The 18,074-nt window shown below is 38.2% G+C and overlaps 1 pseudogene; it reads left to right on the forward strand.

The window, feature by feature from the left end:
* The window catches only part of LOC108703032, a 93,713-nt pseudogene that overhangs the window by 34,407 nt on the left and 41,232 nt on the right, over positions 1 to 18,074 (forward strand).

Below are 18,074 nucleotides of genomic sequence, written 5' to 3' on the forward strand. Positions count from 1 at the left end.
CAAATGCTTGAAGTGACCACTTATTATTACAAATGTCCAGGGAACCTGAATAAAGACAAAAGAGGTCCTATAATTCCCTACACATGAGCCCACCCTAAAATTAATGTTCCGTGTCCCTAAAATGTCTGAAGAAAATTGTTAACCCCAAAAAGTTTAATAGTTAAGACTTTTGCAGGCAATCCCGCTTAAAAAAAAGTCGCCAACGTTTTTACATTATATGATGAAACTGACATAAGATTAAGGAAGATCTAGCTTAATTTCAGCAGTTTGCCTGGTCTGAGGTGGTTGAAGTCAACTCTGGCTAAAGAGGTGACGTTCGGTAAAATTCACATTTTACTGAATTTGCAGAGTAACTACAGTTCAGCCAGGGCAAAAAATCGCCTGGCTAAAAAGTGCGAACGAGTTATAGCAACGGTCCCGTTCACTAGCGAATTCTCGCCTACACCTGTTTGGCAATGTCCCTGTGGATTAGATTTCTGGAGGAATATCACGATCGTTAGCCAATTCGCCTTTTAGTAAATCTGCCCCCATTGGCTTTTTCAGCTGTTGAATTGTATGTGTTCTAATTGGAATTATTGCCTTGAAAAAATATATTACAATAGATGCTGTCGATGCCATCCTCATGAATTCTGCCTAAACATCTGTGCCCATTTCTGCCCAGGAGCATCCTACTTACAGTATGTATATGCACTGATGGCAGTCACATGCAGTGTTGCATACATAGACAGGTGCAGCTCTTTGTGCCGCTTTTTTGCTCTCCATTTTACTGACTATTCAGCTTTAGCAGGAACATTTCTTGCCGATTTAAAGATTTCGTGCTGGGTTTTAAAAGTTCCAAAGTAGAAATTGCTACAATCTTCAGTATTTTGCAGAAAGTTGAAGCTATACTTTCAGTCACACATATAAAGCAAAACAGTGTATAAATGTATTTACAGCTGCATGGGTTAAATTTAACTCCTGACACTCCCGTGCCCAGATAATTCACAAAGTTGCTTAATGGACCAGTGAAGAGTTATAGTTGTGCCTGCTTGGTGCATGCAATGGTTTTATCTATTCATGTTCCTCGCAATGGAATTTTTCACTGTCTGGTACATGAGACATAAAGCGAACAGAAAAAATAATGTGTATGTGCTAAAAACTAATGTCTTGTACTTAATGCAGCAGCTCAGGATGTAATAGAAAAGCACTGACTGTGTGGCATTAATATAGCTTGATACATTGTCGTCTTGGAATAAAATGACAGACTCTGCACACTACTGTGTGTAATGGCTTTGTACACATGCAGGGAGCTTTCTGTAACTTCTACAGCAGTTTTAAATACATTCTATTTTTATCTGCTGAATCTGCCTGACAAATTATCTCTTATGGACACTTTACATAAATATTTATGCCTCTGTTTGTGTGGGGGCAGAACAGTTTGATTTACAGGGTAATGCTATGTTTAATGACCCACTCTAAGATTTCTAAAGAGCCAGAGACTCATATCAAATATAGTGCACATTTAAAGGCAACATGCAGAGTTCTTCTTGTGCTCTGCTGATCTTGCTTAACTCCACCTTTGCTCCACTAGGCACTTCAGATTCAATGAGTTCTCTTTACTTTTCATCTGTCCCCCTGGCCTTAAGCATTCCACATACATTACATTTTCCATTGTGGTGCAAGGGTAATGGAACAGTCAAACTGTAGGATACTGCCTCGTAAAATTAATAGGCATAGTTTAGACAGAAAAACCCTAACATTTAAAAACATTTTTATATATATTTATAGGTCCCATTTTTGCATGCTGCCCCCCATTCTGTTCAAAGTCCTTAATAAACAAATAAAGTTGGATAAAAACTTTCACCCTTGTTCAGTGGTATACTGGAGCACCAGGACATTTATTGAAACCTGTTCATAATTATGTTTCAAGGGATATAAATGGATATTACTTTAGAGAGTAGAAACCATAAAACTTTCATCATTATGCCTTGAAAAATCCAATATATTTATTGCCACATACTATAATAAACTGGGAAGACTGGCGTCAAACAATCCAAACAAACAGTGTTAACTTAAAATATTAAGTGAGAGGCATCATTTATCAAAGTCATGCACTGCAAATATTGTTTAAATATAATTTTAATCTATCTTGGTGGACCATAACATTTTTTATATTGACATTTCAGTGATGGCCCCATGCTGCAAGTAGAGGGCACAGGTAGGTGCTGCTGGCCTATACTGTCAGCATGGTTTGTGGTAGGCCCACCATATAGGCATACACCAAGCTAATTGCAGACATTTGCCCAGTAGCTGTTAACTGGAATGTATTAATGGAATTCATTACCAACAGCAACATGTACATGGAAACATATTTTGGGCTATTTCGACACAACATAGATCTTTGAAGTGTCATTCCTGGGCCGAAAGAACTGTCAATGACTAAACCTCCTGTTAACACTGAATGTGAAGTAATTGGTCAGATCTGTGAAAAATCCCTTTACACTATATGACCCTGTGGTATTTGTAAAACCACTGAAAAACAGTCACGGTGAAAGCAAATTACTGAGCCTGAACAGACTACAGCTGTATTTGTATTTCGAATCTCCCAGATGCAAGGTGACACGAAAGCAATTATAAGTTATGAATTGTTTCTGGTCACTCCATCATTTCAAAGCAATGGGAAACCAACAGGGTGCTAATCTGTAATGATATTCGTTGGTGGTGGTCAAGAAAAACTGAAGGATCATAAATACTTTATGAGTCTGATTGAGGGTAATGTTGCAAAAAGGTTTATGTTTTGTGTTTACAAATAGTATTGTTTAGTTGCTTATATTGTGGTCTTATATAGGTAATGTAAAAGACACACTGCTGATTTTAAGCTAATATATCAAGATTCTGTGAGATGCAGACAATGGTAGATCACAAAATTCATGTGGTTAGTAATCCTTATTTAAAGGAAAACTATACCCCCCGAACAATGTAGGTCTCTATAAAAAGATATTGCATACAACAGCTCATATGTAGGGATGGGCAAATTTTTTCGCCTTGTTTCGCCGAAAAAATGACGCCCATAGACTTTTATGGCGACGTGCGTCAAAAAAAAATAAATATGCGCTTCAAAACAATTTTGCTGCGCGACAACATTTTTTTGACGCCCATAGACTTTAATGGGCATCTGCAACATTTCGCCTGCGGCGAATTTTTGCCGAAACGAAACTGGGTCAAATTCGCCCATCCCTACTCATATGTAAAACCCTGCTTGATGTAAATAAACCATTTTCATAAAAATATACTTTTCTAGGAGTATGTGCCATTGGGTAATCATAAATAGAAAATTGCCATTTTAAAAAATAAGGGCCACCCCCTTGGGATCATACTATTCACTCTGCACACAAACAAACCAAACAAACTATAAGCCAACAGAGTTGTGTCTTTTGCTTCCACACTTCTTCCTGTTACAGTTAGAGTTGTAGTATTTCTGATCAGGTGATCTCTGAGGCAGCACACAGACCATCACAAAATAGTGGCTCAAGTCAAGAGATGTAAAAGGGCAACATTTACTTAACTATATATTCCAGTTTGGTAAAATCTTTAATATGCCACTTAATATGATATATTCAGTTGCTTAAATATTCATTTTGGGGGTAAAGTTTTCCTTTTATAAATTGAATTGGTTTAAATAAAGTTCTCAATATACGGTATACGAGAAAGTGTTACAGTGCTTGTAGAATATGAGAATACATCATATCCTGCAGGATTCGTAGTCTGGAACTGAGCTCTGTATTTTTCGTTCTCCGCATGCTAGTCTCTCTTGCTGCTCCTCTGTGATACAGTCCGTGATACAGTCCTGAACATTTAAATGATGGCTCAGCACTGCTGAAGTTACTATATTAATGAAGTCTCTGTGGGTGCATTAATAGTCAGTCTTTCACAGCTAATGGCCTTTGACTCTCCCCAACCTTCTCCTTCTCCTCGTTTTCTATCTGCACAGATATGTCCCTCCATAAAGGACTTCTAACATTTAATGTTCTCTGCCGATGCCCAGCACGTGCTTGGAACAGATGTTCTGGGCCATTAGCCCAGCAAAGTAAGAGCTAGAGTGGGCCTGCAATTTATAGAATGTCCATTAACATGCATCCCGCATTGCTTGCCCTCCCCAAAACCTTTCCAGCGATCACATGTAGCAGTGGGAAAGTATGATATATGGCAATGAAAGTCCTATATATGCTTACTTAATGTGCCAGGCCAATTCTTCTCAATGCACAAATATTTTTCTTAGCTAATTGCCTTCCTGGTCACTTTATTATCCTTTTGAGGCCTGTCTCTGGAGTCCAAATGCTATTTATCTGTTTTTGTCTTATGAAAGCAATAGGTTATGCAATATTTTAACCAGATTGATCAGAAAAGGCAAGTTATTCTTGATTTAGGCCACTGGTTGGCATCCCACAACCATCTAAATCAATTCTTGATTCTTTTAGCAGTGGTATGTATAAGAATGGTGAGAAAGGAAAGGAGTTTATGGCTGTTGGAAGATGCTTTTAATTTCAAGTACACCAGGCTTGTGAATATGTTATAGATTAGATTTGGTACTGGCAGTCTTTGCATTGCTCCTATGGAATACAATAATATTCTAAAACCCTGTCTTATTTGAACTGTTGAGCACATTTTCTTCTTTGATTTTCCTTGTACTTTTAGGTGGTATTTTATTCTTTTGCATTTTACATTGTCTATCACTAGTGTTAATTTAATAGCAGAAAATATATCCAATTAATAATTGTAACACAATACCAATATTGCAAAAGTATAACCATTTATTCTGTTTTGTTAAAGAGATTTGTAGAAAGAAATGAGTGACATTATTATTATTTCTTAAATGAAATGCCCAAATTGTCAGTATCTCTGTAAAAAATAAGTTAAGTGAAAATTTCGAAAACTATTTAAGAGACAGAAATCAAAGCAAATGGTCAGATTACCTTGCTCGTGAAAGATATTGAGTGACTTAAAAGCATCATTAATTTGGGTTAAAGTGTCAGAGACTGAATGTTTATGGGGATTTTAAGGAACTTTAGACTTTTGAATAGAAGAATGATTTATAGGGCTACAAAGCAAGCTAAAAATTAGACAATGTGCTTTGAGAAGAAGTCATTACAACTGTAATGATAGCTAAGGCAATACACCAGATCCAATTTCTTTAAACACTACATGGAAGGTTAATACTACAGACCAAACGTATAGAGGGCATACCTCTAATTTGTTGTAGACAGTATCTGGTAAGCCTGTGCTGGAGGAGAATATATATGTAAGAATGCTATTTTAGCAGGAAGAACCAAGGAAACTTGGTATGAGAGAGCATTGATGAGTATTATTTATTGTTGAGAAGTAAAGCATAGGTGCAGAAAATATTGAATATTAGATTAATTTGTTGTGTGAAATGTGAAAAACAAGATTATGCAACTAAAATACAGTTCTTACCGATAACTGAATTATACATTATGTACATTAGAATGTTTAGTAAAATTTAAGATAGAAACTGCAAAAGTGAATTAAAGACAACATATGCCTAATACTAACTAAAAGAAAGTAGGGGGTGCAGAAGTACCAACATAGATAAGAGCTTGGCAAAATATCTCAAATATCTTTGGCCAGAGCGAAAAGTTGCCTGGCGATAGAGTGTGAATGAATGCTAGCGACAGTCCTTTTCGCTAGAGCAGGGATCCCCAACCTTTTGAACCCATGAACAACATTCAGCAGTAAAAGGCATTGGGGAGCAACACTAGCATGAAAAATGTTCTTGGAGTGCCAAACAAGTTCTGTGATTGGCCATTTGGTAGTCCCTATGTGGATAATCAACCTACATTGAGGCTCTGTTTGGCAATACACCTGGTTTTTATGCAACCAGAACTTGCTTCCAAGCCTAGAATTCAAAAATAAGTTCCTGCTTTGAGACCACTGGGGGCAACATTCAAGGGGTTGGAGAGCAACATGTTGCTCACGGGCTACTGGTTGGGGATCCCTGCACTAGAGAATTGGCGCCTGTTAGGGAATTGGCAATGTCCCTGCAGGTGGCAACGCTGGCAAAAAAGTCGCTAGTGTTAGCCACTTCGCCCTTTAGTGAATCTGCCCCTAAGTGTTTAAAAAAAGCACCTAATGCTAAATTGCCTGCAAATCCATTTTGAATTCTGTCATGTGTTTTTGTTTGTTTTTCACAGGTTTTGAACAGGTGCTCTGAGGGGAAAAATCAATCTGGGGATTGACTGGCCAGTTTCAACCCAATGATTTATATAAGGCAGAAATAGTGCCCTGCCCAATACCCAAATGTTCTGTGGGTCAGGTGGGTTCGGGGAAACTTCTATTTCCTGTTTGGAGTACACATAGAAACATAATGATTAAAATATCGATAAGAGGCAAGAGTAAAAGTGTCTGAAAACATTCAAATATTCTATAAGTAAATCAACCAAGACTGGGAGACAGGATGTATATTTAGAACAGGCGGAATAATAATTTAAGAGATTGTGCCCTAAAGCTGAAAGGAAGAATGTTAGGAAGTACTACTGTACTTTGTAAATGAGCTGACTACTGCCATGGAGATGGTAAAAAGCATTGCAATAAACAGATGTTAAACTGCCTGGGAGAAACACAGGGTTGAGCTCTTAAAAAACAGGATTAACTTAAAAACCAAACAAGAAAATTGGCAACCTAAATGCACTTCCTGGTCTTCAACCGTTGTGCACTTCCTATCCTTAATATGAAAATTGTTTATAGTATTTGTTTACCAAAATATACACATATGCCAAAGAAATTATTTGTAGGTTCTGTTGTTTGGCAGATTGATGCAGACATAAATGTTATATCTTTCTTGTTCCTCATTATTTCTCCAGAATAATTAGATAGCACAATAAATAAAGAGAAATCACCCTGAATGCATATAGATTAGCTTGATTAGGCTGTTTAGCAACCAGTGCCTTGCGATTAAGGTTATTTATTTGTTGAAACTTTTGTAACAAATTGCTTGTCCTTTACTTCATTTGCTGAGATTCAGCAGATGTGCGCGAGAGCCACACAGTTCAGAGGCTGCAAGCACATCATTAGCCTGCACGCTGTACTGTCTGGGGCCCGCTGCTAACTGTCATTCACCCTCCTGACAGCATGTGCCACCTCCATTTCCAAAGCAAACAAACTGATGTTGTCACAGTACTGATGCGCAACCGCAAACTTCTAGTTTTATAGAAATGTAGTGGTAAAACATTATATTTCCACAGGGATTTCTCTGCTTTCATGGAGTGGATAATGAAGGCTACTTGCTATAAAAGTGATTTTTTACAAGTGCACTTTAAATTGCCATTTAAACTAAATATATTATACTTTGTGTATGTAAATTGTATCATAACTTCTTAAGCCAAGTATGATCATAAGTGACACAACTTAAGTTTTGCGTTTCTTCATTCAGTCTTTTTGAAGTCACTATATTTCCTCCTCTCTTTCAGTGTTATAGAAGCTTTGAGCTCATCTTTAGAAGCAAACAAGCTGGTCTCCTGCACATTCTCACTACTTATACCAACCATGCTGCTGTTTGGTGACAAAAAGTCACAGTACCCTAGCAGTGCTGCTCTGGGACCTTTAAGTTTGCCTCACGAAGAAAACTTCGGGCGACTTTGGAAAACCAACGCTATACGTATGCCATACCATCGGCGATCTGCATTCTTGCCGGCGGGAACCGTTTTGGGGAAGTTAGTCACCCGCAGCAGCAAGTATTTATCGCTAATCTCCCAGTGTGCCACCACCCTAAGCCCTGCAAAAGCTATCACAAGTCTGCACTGGGCTATAGAGAGTGTGTGAGAATGTATCTCAGTCTTGGCTGAGATTTGTGGTGAGGAGGAAGTGTTAGAAGATAAATGCATAGAGCCTTGCCTATTGGGTTACAAAATATACATGCAGTGAAATTTTTAAAATTGGATTGTTTTACTTGAAGCACCACTTAGTGATGGGAGATAAGTAGCAAAAATGGTTACTAAAAGAGAATGAGATAAATTATGTAGATTAAAACTTTCTCAGATCCAAAATAAATATAAAGATTATTAATAATTTTTTGGAATTATAAAAAATGGAAAACATTCTTTGTGCAATGAGATGATTTCATGGGAAAGTGGGGTTTAGGAGACCCGCAATCGAGTACAAACATTTAACATGTATAACAGATGCCTAATAAAATGTTAGAGATTGCTAAAACACTTGGCATTCAGAGTAACCTCTCTGAATCTGAGACACAGTCCCAAGCAGTTAATTTTGCTGCAATGCATCAATAGCTGCAGGTGCTGAACCAATGAGGTGGGTTAAAAATTGCCTCAGGCTGCAGCACAGAGCAAGGTACCAGGGGAGGCAAAAAAGCTGCTCCTGGTACCTTTAAGAGCCGAATTTCCGTTTTTTAAGGCGAAGTTCAACTTTTCTAGTGCAAGATAGCACAATTGCATTCTCTGCACTAGCAATGCGTGTCCCCCAGACCTCCTCCGGCACAGGAAAGATAAGTGCTGGGGACGAGGGTGGGTGGTATTGCAGAAAAGAATTGTTGCTATCAATAACAGCAAATTATTTGTGAGAAGAGAATCGTGGTTAATGCCATTATTAATGCCTTGCAGAAGTGACACCATTCATGCACAAATATATATACTGTATATTTATTCATAAAATATAGGCCACCATTTATGTTTGTCATTGTTATGGTAAATATACCATATATCATATGGCCAAAAGTATGTGGACATCTGCCCTTCCAACATCTCATTTCAGAACCAAGGTTATTAATATGAAGTTGCTCCTCTCTTTACTGCTATAACAGCCTTTACCCTATACTTTTACAACCACGTTCTGGTTCTCATAATACACAGAGTTATCTTCCTACGTCAATGCCTCTAAATTATGATACATAAACTTAGAACAATGTCAAGCATCACCTAAGAGAGCAGCTTCCCCATCCTATTGTTTGTGGATTTCTTTTCATTATATAAGAAACACTTGTTATTTTTCCACAGGGTTTGTTTATTTTATTATTTAGTGCTTTTTCCGTATTTCTTTCAAGAAGGAAAGAGGTGGCTCATTTTCCTACAGTCCATGTAAACAGCTGCTAGCCAGGAAGTTAGTGACAAAGCAATGGCAATGAATGAGCAGAGGGGCTGACAGAAACATGTGGATCTGTGTTTTGAGCCGTGGGAAGTGCACAAAGGGGAACTGCAAATCTCCTGTGAAATCAGTCAGAACAGTAGAGGACTAAAGAATTGAGTTCTATCCAAAGCATCTGAACCTGTTGATTTGCTTCCTTCTTTGATGAAGCATTGTATGGACCAAGCAGGTGTCTGTTAACAATATCAAATAATTACCCCAAAACACCTGAAATTAATGTAGTACGGGAGTGCCCATACTTTACTAATGCAAGGTCTACTTTTAATGATGTTGTCCCATTATGATCTACATCCATAAAAGCATTGTTAGCATTCTGTTCCATGGAAAATATTGCATACATATTATATTTATTTATGACATTTCTATTGCTATATTTAACAAACAAATATTCCTTGTATGTAACCTTAACATAATAAATATCTGAATGAAAAGCATAAGATAGAAGGGTAATTTAGTCAAGCTTTTTGTTGACAGTATCCTGAGATCTATTGATCACAACTAAAGGTCTACTGGTAGATCCCGATCTCCCTTTTGGGCACCCCAGATGCAGTATAAAAAGCTATAATACACAAAAGCTATGAATATCTTGTAAATTATATCCTTATAAACGGTGAGTTCTGATGTCATCAGTTATTAACGGTGAGTTCTGATGTCGTTTCTGTCACATGACTCACTGAAACTTGTGTATTATAATAAATAAAGTACCCCCAGTTGCAAAATATGAGGCCTCGTGTTTTTATATGGTCATGAAACTCCTTGGTAACTTATAATATCCTTATATTTTACAAGAGGGGGTACTTTATTCACTATATATTGTATTCTTGTTCACAGCCAGAACAATAAAGGAATATTTTGACCTTACTATACTTTTATTTTTGTTTAAACTCCATAAAACTTCCATGATGCAGTCTGCATTCTCAATGTTGTCTTCACACAATGACCAAAAGATAAAATAGACGTGTTATGTCCTAATTCTGAGCTGACTTGTTGGCCCTAGAATGTTTTGGGGAAAGAGGGGCTAGCTCAGATCCTATAGCTAATACTTTCCTTGCCAATAAACAGGTTATGCTGATCCTTTGCAATACAAATGTTCTAGTGTAATATTTCTAGGATACCACTTAACTTTCAGCCACCAAGGACTTCACCGTCCGCTAGCATGAAATACCGTCTCTCTCGATTCATTTCTATGGGAAAGGCGTATTTGTGAATTGGTGAACTTTCACTTTAACCCTGTGATAAATACGCCTTTAAAAATCCCATAGAAATGAATGGAGAGAGGCTGTATTTCACTCTAGCAGACTGTGGTGATCTCTAACTTCACTCTTTGATAAATATGCCCCCATGTGTTATAGGCCAACTGCTTTGTAGCTAAGGATGTCTATTAAGATTTTCATTCATCCAGGTCATAGAATATATAGTATAAGTAATTCTTAAACAACTGGACTTGCTGAGTAATCAATGAAGATGTTTCACTACTCATCCGAGCAGCTTCTTCAGCTCTGCTGCTCAGATGAAATGTCTTCAATGATTACTCGGTAAGTCCAGTTGTTTTAGAATTACTAATACTAGATGTAGCTAAGGATGTTGACAACCAAGTTGACTAGGAAGTCCTAGACTTTTGTAGCATCCAATAAAGGCTATTAGACTGGTCTTTCATATCAAAGTTTATCTCCTGCTACTACACAGTTAAGAGACAAGTCTTGGGAAAAATCATAGAGATAACACTCATGATGATAACTTGACATGATTGTCATTGTCTTTTACTATGTCAATGTAGTGCAATAATCGCCCCATCCTGTGAATTATTACAAAAATAGTCATCAACTAAGTGTTGGTCAATCAGTTTTCCTAGTTGCCCTCTAATTGGAAACTGTTCATGCTTTTTTTGCACACTCATTGCATATTCATATACTTTGGCAAACCGTTATACAGTGTTTCTAGTGAGCTGCTCTGGTGCCTAAAGGGAAATCAGAGTCTGCTCCTCAGTCTTCTTACTTCAGGCCCATTCACAATACAGTATTTATTTTTGTTCACAAAGGAACAAGTTTTTGCTAATTGTCTTACTTATAATTTGCTTAATACCAACACATAGCAGACACTGGGAAAATATATGGTTGGATGTTAAATGTAAGTATCATATAAGCATATGGACTCATTTCAGAATGAATATTCATAGGAAACAGAAATCACGGTGCCCTTCATGACAAAATGTTCTGGGCCCCCTGGTCCTTGCACACCCCATCCTGGCCCCCAAGCCCCACCCAGATCCAGTACAGTTAAAAGGCCACACAGACATCAGCACTAAAACACTTAACCCCTCCCAAGTTATAAAAAGCCATTGGTGGTCAGTGCCCCCTACAAGTTAAAAGAAAATACTGGTGGTCTTGTACCCCTTCAAGTTAAAAGAAATTGGTGCCCCCCCAAAGTTATAAAAATTCATTGGTCGTCAGGTCCCTCTTCTAAGTTAAAAAAAACATTGGTGACTAGGCCCCCCCAAGTTAAAAATAACATTGATGGCCACCCCCCCAAGTTATAAAAAGCCTTTGGTGGTTACCTCCCCCCCTAGCCTTTGATGGTCAGGGCTCCTCCACAAGTTAAAAAAACAGCCCCGTTATAAATTATAAAAATGTTAATTTTATTTATTAGTAAAACTTCAAAATAACCTTTTCATTTAAATAAAAGTTCTGTTTACACTCACAGATGCCACAGCCAAACTTCAGCAAGGTTAGCATGGCAGAGGTAATTGCTAGAAAGGCAGAATCGCTACGTTGTGAGCTTCAGGAACAACATGAAGCCGAGTATCAGCATGCTTTGGTTCAGATAAAAGATCCCATCCGAGAGACAGAATCTCTGGACATGAAGGAAATACTGAAGGAAATACTGCAGGACCAGATCCGCCAGTGGTTCATTGAGTGCAGGTAACATATGTTCTGTATTTAAAATGCTGCATGCAACATTGGCAAATCATTTTTGGGCACCGCATCTTCATCGTTTATTTATTTTGCACATGTTAAAACTACTTTAGTTAAGACCCTTCTGGCCATTTTATACTTCTAGACAACCAGCAAGCAGTGCTATGCGGTCTTTGATAGGGTTTTTCACCAGAAGAATGCATTTAATGAAGGGGATTTTTTTATTAGCATCTACTCCAGAATGAGAGCATTTGCAAACCTTCAAAGCAGATAGATAGGTAAATAGATATAGACTTTGTGTATAAGGCTTATTTGAGTTCACAGTTTGTTTAATAATGTAGCCTTAAATGCCTATAAATGAGGAAGAAATGCACAAGTGAATTTAATCAATTTTCTGAAAAAAATACCAATACAGGTAGGAGAGTTGTTTTCCAGAAAGAGGTTACCCAGAAAGCTCCAAATTATGAAAGGTCGTCTTTTATAGACTCCATTTTAATGACATTTTTAAAAATTATTTCCTTTTTCTCTGTAATATTAAACAATAACTTGTACTTGATTCAAACTAAGATATACTGTAATTAATTCTTATTGGATACAGAGCAATACTACTGGGTTTAATTAATGTTTTAATGATTCCTTAGTAGACTTAAAATATGGAGATCTAAATTACAGAAAGATCTATTATTAAATATAATATATATTTTTTATTTGTTGTCTTCATATGCATATGTGCATATGGAAGACCTTTGCTGATTTCAAAAGCAATGCTGAGCCTTGTATGTGCATTATAAACAGTAGCTGACACATTTTGAGGGTTCAATGCCCCTGTTGATCCCCTTCATCTGAGCCATATGCTGAAGTAGCTAGCTTCATGATAGGACTGCTCTGAGTAAATTAGAGTGTGTCCCTAGCCGTACTATATTGTATGTCACATGGGTAGAAATTGCACCATACACCTCACTAGAATTTAACCCTCATAAGAATTTGATAATTCCATTTCTCGACAGCTACCGATAGTAACTCCCAATCTCTCTGTAGTAAATAAACTTTGTATTTAATGTAGCTGACACATACACACATATATATATATATATATATATATATATATATATATATATATATATATATATATATATATATATATATATATAACATTACCTATATTTCAGGATATAAATGGTGTGCATTAAACACACCATTTAGAGACAGTACATTGTCTAATAACAGCATCCATAATGCCCCTGAGTCACAATTAGAATAACCCCTGCCAATCAAATGGTTATTTGTAGTATTGTGTTATACTGACCATATGTATCTTAAGTGCTGATCACAGATAACAATCTTCCGAGGGGCTTACATCCTCATTTCTTTGCTTTGCCAAATACACAGATGGGTAAAGTTACTTGCCAGTAACAACCAACAGCTAACCTTAGGTTATAAAAACATCTCCACCTACTTTCAAAATAGTCAAATCATTACAAGGCTGCACTTCATAAGGTACTAAGGTCACTTGAGATTAAGCAGTAAATTGTTAGTGCGAACAATTTGAAAAGCTATTTCGAGGGCAAGAGACTGGTTGATTAGTATGTCGATAAAAACAAACCCTGCCAGCCTGAGATTTTATGTTTCAGGCTCCCATGTGCATATAATAAAGAGATATCAAAACAAAAAGGATAGCTAGCTGCTAGGTGATGACATTAATATGAAATTTAAAGTGCATAATGCAAAATAGTCCTTCCATGGAGGGTTTAAAACTATTATAGATGGAGCATGAAAAGAAGTTCCTCGTCCTCTGCTACTGAGTCACTGCCATTTCTATCAAATCTACTGCACGACCCATGAAACTAAGCACAGAAAAACTGCTCACCCACAGAGAAACATATCTACATACATTGGGAAAACTGGCACAAATACCGTACAACAAGTAGAAGCAATTTTTACACATGCGACTCTATAGTCCAAATGCATTAAAGTCAATGGGCGTCAAAATAATTTTGACGTGCGACTATTTTGATGCTCAAAAATTTTTTTGTTGCAGCAAAATTTTCCACAGGAAATCCATGCCTGGTGAATACATTCGCCCATCACTATGAATAAGGCTTTGCACAGACCAAATGTAATAACCATTCCCCTTTCATATGCAATGTGCTGTAAGCACTATAGCACTATAGGGAGCACTTTGGATACCCTAAGACAGTGATCCCCAACCAGTAGCTCGTGAGCAACATGTTGCTCTCCAAACCCTTGGATGTTGCTCCCAGTGGCCTCAAAGCAGGAGCTTATTTTTGAATTTCTGGCTTGGAGGCAAGTTTTGGTTGTATAAAAACCAGGTGCACTGCCAAACAGAGCCTCAATGTAGGTTGAAAATACACATAGGGGCTACCAAATGGCCAATCACAGCACTTATTTGGCACCACAAGAACATTTTTCATGCTTGTGTTGCTCCCCAACTCCTTTAACTTCTCGAAGTTGCTCATGGGTTCAAAAGGTTGGGGATCCCTGCCCTAAGACAATTCTCCTTTTAGCAGAAAACTGTCCCAGCTCGGGGTGTGCATCATGTGCCACAGAGCAATCCTATTTTTCCAGGGTATCAGGTAAGTGAATACAACCAAAAGTTTGCCACCCCCAGTGATTGTTGTCTTTCCTTTAAAGACAAATCAGTTATAAATCAGACATTTTTCAAGTTATAACTATTGTATAGAATTTATATTTATATGTAGAAGATTAGTAATGCTTTCCATTGAAATGTTCTGTTACCATTTATTCTAGCTCTCTGTTGACCTGAGGCTGGATTTAATTTGCTGTAACATCTACCCCAAAACCTGTGATAATTTTTCTTCTGTCTGCAATGCTGTTTCCTAATTATTCCTTTTGACATGCCTGGTAGACATCAGGGCAACAATTTTATTCTCTTATAGGGCTGCTGAAGCATCCACATGGATTAAGATACACAGTTTCAGGGTTCATTATAATCCATTATAAAAGATAAGAATTGCAATCACTATGATTTATAAAACCAGTGGGGGATGGTCTTACTTTTGGCCCCAGCACATGAATTTGTAACAATGGGAAAGTGCTGCCCTATAGAAAAGAGGAGGTTTTTTTTTACTTCCATCATCATTCCAACAGACTGAGCATTTTTTTGGAATACTTAAACAGACCGAGTATATAAAATGTACAGTATGTCCAGTAATCAGCATGTTTGACCACCAATGTCTCATTCCTACCCTATTTGTACATACAGAATACACAGTCTGGCCCCTTATAACGAAAGTGGGATATCATCATCATCATCATTTATTTATATAGCGCTGTCAAGATACGCAGTGCTTTACTGCAGTTATAGCAAACAGGGAATAAATGGTGGCTAACAGACAAGGATTACAGAGTACAATGGGGTTTACAAACTAAAAGGTTAGGGTACAATTGAGACATTAGGATTATATAAACACTTTGTCATTTTTGATACAGCAATGATTAATTAAGGTACAACGAATAGGCCTCTTTAAACAGATGGGTCTTTAAGGAGCGCTTGAAAGTTTGGAAGGAAGGAGAAAGTCTGACAGCTTGTGGCAGAGAGTTCCAGAGAAAAGCAGAAGCCCGAGAGAAGTCTTGTAGACGAGAATGGGCAGAAGTGACCAGAGGAGAAGTGAGGCGAAGATCAGAAGCAGAGCGTAGGTTTCGTGAAGGAGTGTATTTGGAGATTAGAGATGAAATATAGGGAGGGGTTTCATTATTAAGGGCCTTGAATGTGAGTGTAAGTAATTTGAATTTGATTCTAGAAGAGATTGGGAGCCAGTGAAGGGACATACAAATGGGAGCAGCTGATGTTGAGCGGCGAGCTAGATGAATGAGTCTAGCGGCCGCGTTTAGAACAGATTGGAGTTGTGAAAGGTGACTTGTTGGAATACCTGTGAGGAGTAAGTTGCAGTAATCAAGGCGGGAGATGATGAGAGACTGAATCAGTGTTTTAGTTGATTCTGAACTGAGATAGGGTCGTATTCGAGCAATGTTGCGCAGTTGAATACGGCAAGATTTTGCAAGTGTTTGAATGTGTGGTGAAAAAGACAGATGAGAGTCTAAGATAACTCCTAGGCAGCGTGCCTGTGTGGTGGAATGAAAGGTGGTGTTGTTTACAGTGAGTGATATCTGAGGGACAGGGGAAGATCTTGGAGGAAATATGATGAGTTCTGTTTTAGAAAGGTTCAGTTTCAGGTGGCGCTGTGACATCCAGGAGGAGACAGCAGAAAGACAGTCTGTGACTTGGGAAAGGACAGAATTAGAAAGATCAGGAGTAGACAAGTAGAGTTGGGTGTCATCAGCATAAAGGTGATACTGAAGTCCAAATGACTGAATGAGTTTTCCTAGTGAAGTTGTATAGAGCGAGAACAGCAGGGGGCCAAGAACAGAGCCTTGAGGAACTCCAACAGAGAGTGGGAAAGTAGTAGAAGTAGAGTTAGAGAAGGAAACTTTAAAGGAACGGTCAGACAGATAAGATGTAAACCATGAAAGAGCAGTGTCCCGAATGCCAGCTGAGTGTAGAATGTCAAGGAGGAGTGTGTGGTCAACTGTGTCAAAGGCTGCAGAGAGATCTAGTAGAATTAGAATGGAATAATGACCTTTAGACTTTGCCAATAGAAGATCATTGGTTACTTTGGTGAGGGCAGTTTCAGTCGAGTGTGATGGGCGGAAGCCAGATTGCAAGGGGTCGAGGAGGGAGTTGTGAGTGAGATGCTGGATCAGGCGTTTATAAACAAGCCTTTCTAGTAATTTGGAGGCGAATGGAAGAAGGGAGACCGGTCGATAGTTAGTGGGAGAGCTGGGATTAAGGGAAGGTTTTTTGAGGATAGGAGTGATTAGTGATATAAGTTAAATGATTAATTGACAGAATACTGAATGTTATTTGTATATTAAATTTCTACACTTTTGTGTAGCAGCTGAGCCATTGTGTGCTTATGTGGCACTCTACAGAGCCTGCTTTCTTCTGGTGACATCCTTGTTGGATCTTCCATTGCACCTCTTACTCTATGAGGACTTTTTAAGCATGTTCAGTAGTGCTTATGTATAAGGGCACTCATGCTGAGTCATGGAGTTGCCATTGATTTTGAAAAAGATGGTGACTACACATGCTTGACCCACTAATATTTGCTTGCTGGTTGAGGAGGAAGCAGTTCGGCTAGTAAGGCAATGACGAAATATTTCAAAGCACACCACAGAAAGTATTGCAGAAAAACATCAGCATTATTCAAAGGTGTATTATAATAAGCGCCTTTTAGGCTGGCCATAGACGCAAAGATATAGTGTACGAATCGAAGTTTTGCATGATTTTTGGACCGTGTTTGGATTGTACCTACATTTTTCTACCATGTCGATCAGTCGTTTAGTTGACCGGACAGGTTAAAAGATTTCTGTCGGCTAACTATAATTTCTCTGCATGTATTGCCTATCTGACGATATAAATGGTTGACTGTTACTAGACTTTGTCTGGCATTTTGCATGGGCAGAACATTGTCTTGACTTCTTTTACTACTTCATTTAATCTGAATGGATAGTGGCAGTTCGATTGCGATGTCCAATCTTTCATTGGATACAAGGGTAAAATCTGCATGTCTCTGACCAGCTTTACAGATATTGTAACAGTGGCGTAACTACCGGGGGAGTAGGGGGTGCGATTGGGTCAGGGTCCGCACCCCCTCAGGGCCCCCCGGCAGCTCGCACACCATTGAGTTCTTCGGCCGTTTCCGGGTGTACGGAGGGGGCGGGGCCCGGCTGCATGTCCCGCACCAGGTCCAGCCCCCCTCTAGTTACGTTACTGTATTGTAACACAATGTTAGTTTCCCCTTACATTATTTTCTGGTTAGTGCTGAGAATAAAATCAACCTCTGAGTGACCTTTTTATACATGTTATGTTCTTCTCTGGGGGGTCCATAGTTGTATAGGCCTTAAGCTCAAATAAAATAATTCTTTTTTTCAAACCACCCCAAAGCAAAGAGGAAGAGCTGGTTATTG

This window comes from Xenopus laevis, chromosome 9_10S, assembly GCF_017654675.1.
Source record: "Xenopus laevis strain J_2021 chromosome 9_10S, Xenopus_laevis_v10.1, whole genome shotgun sequence".
Classification (NCBI taxonomy): Eukaryota; Metazoa; Chordata; class Amphibia; order Anura; family Pipidae; genus Xenopus; species Xenopus laevis.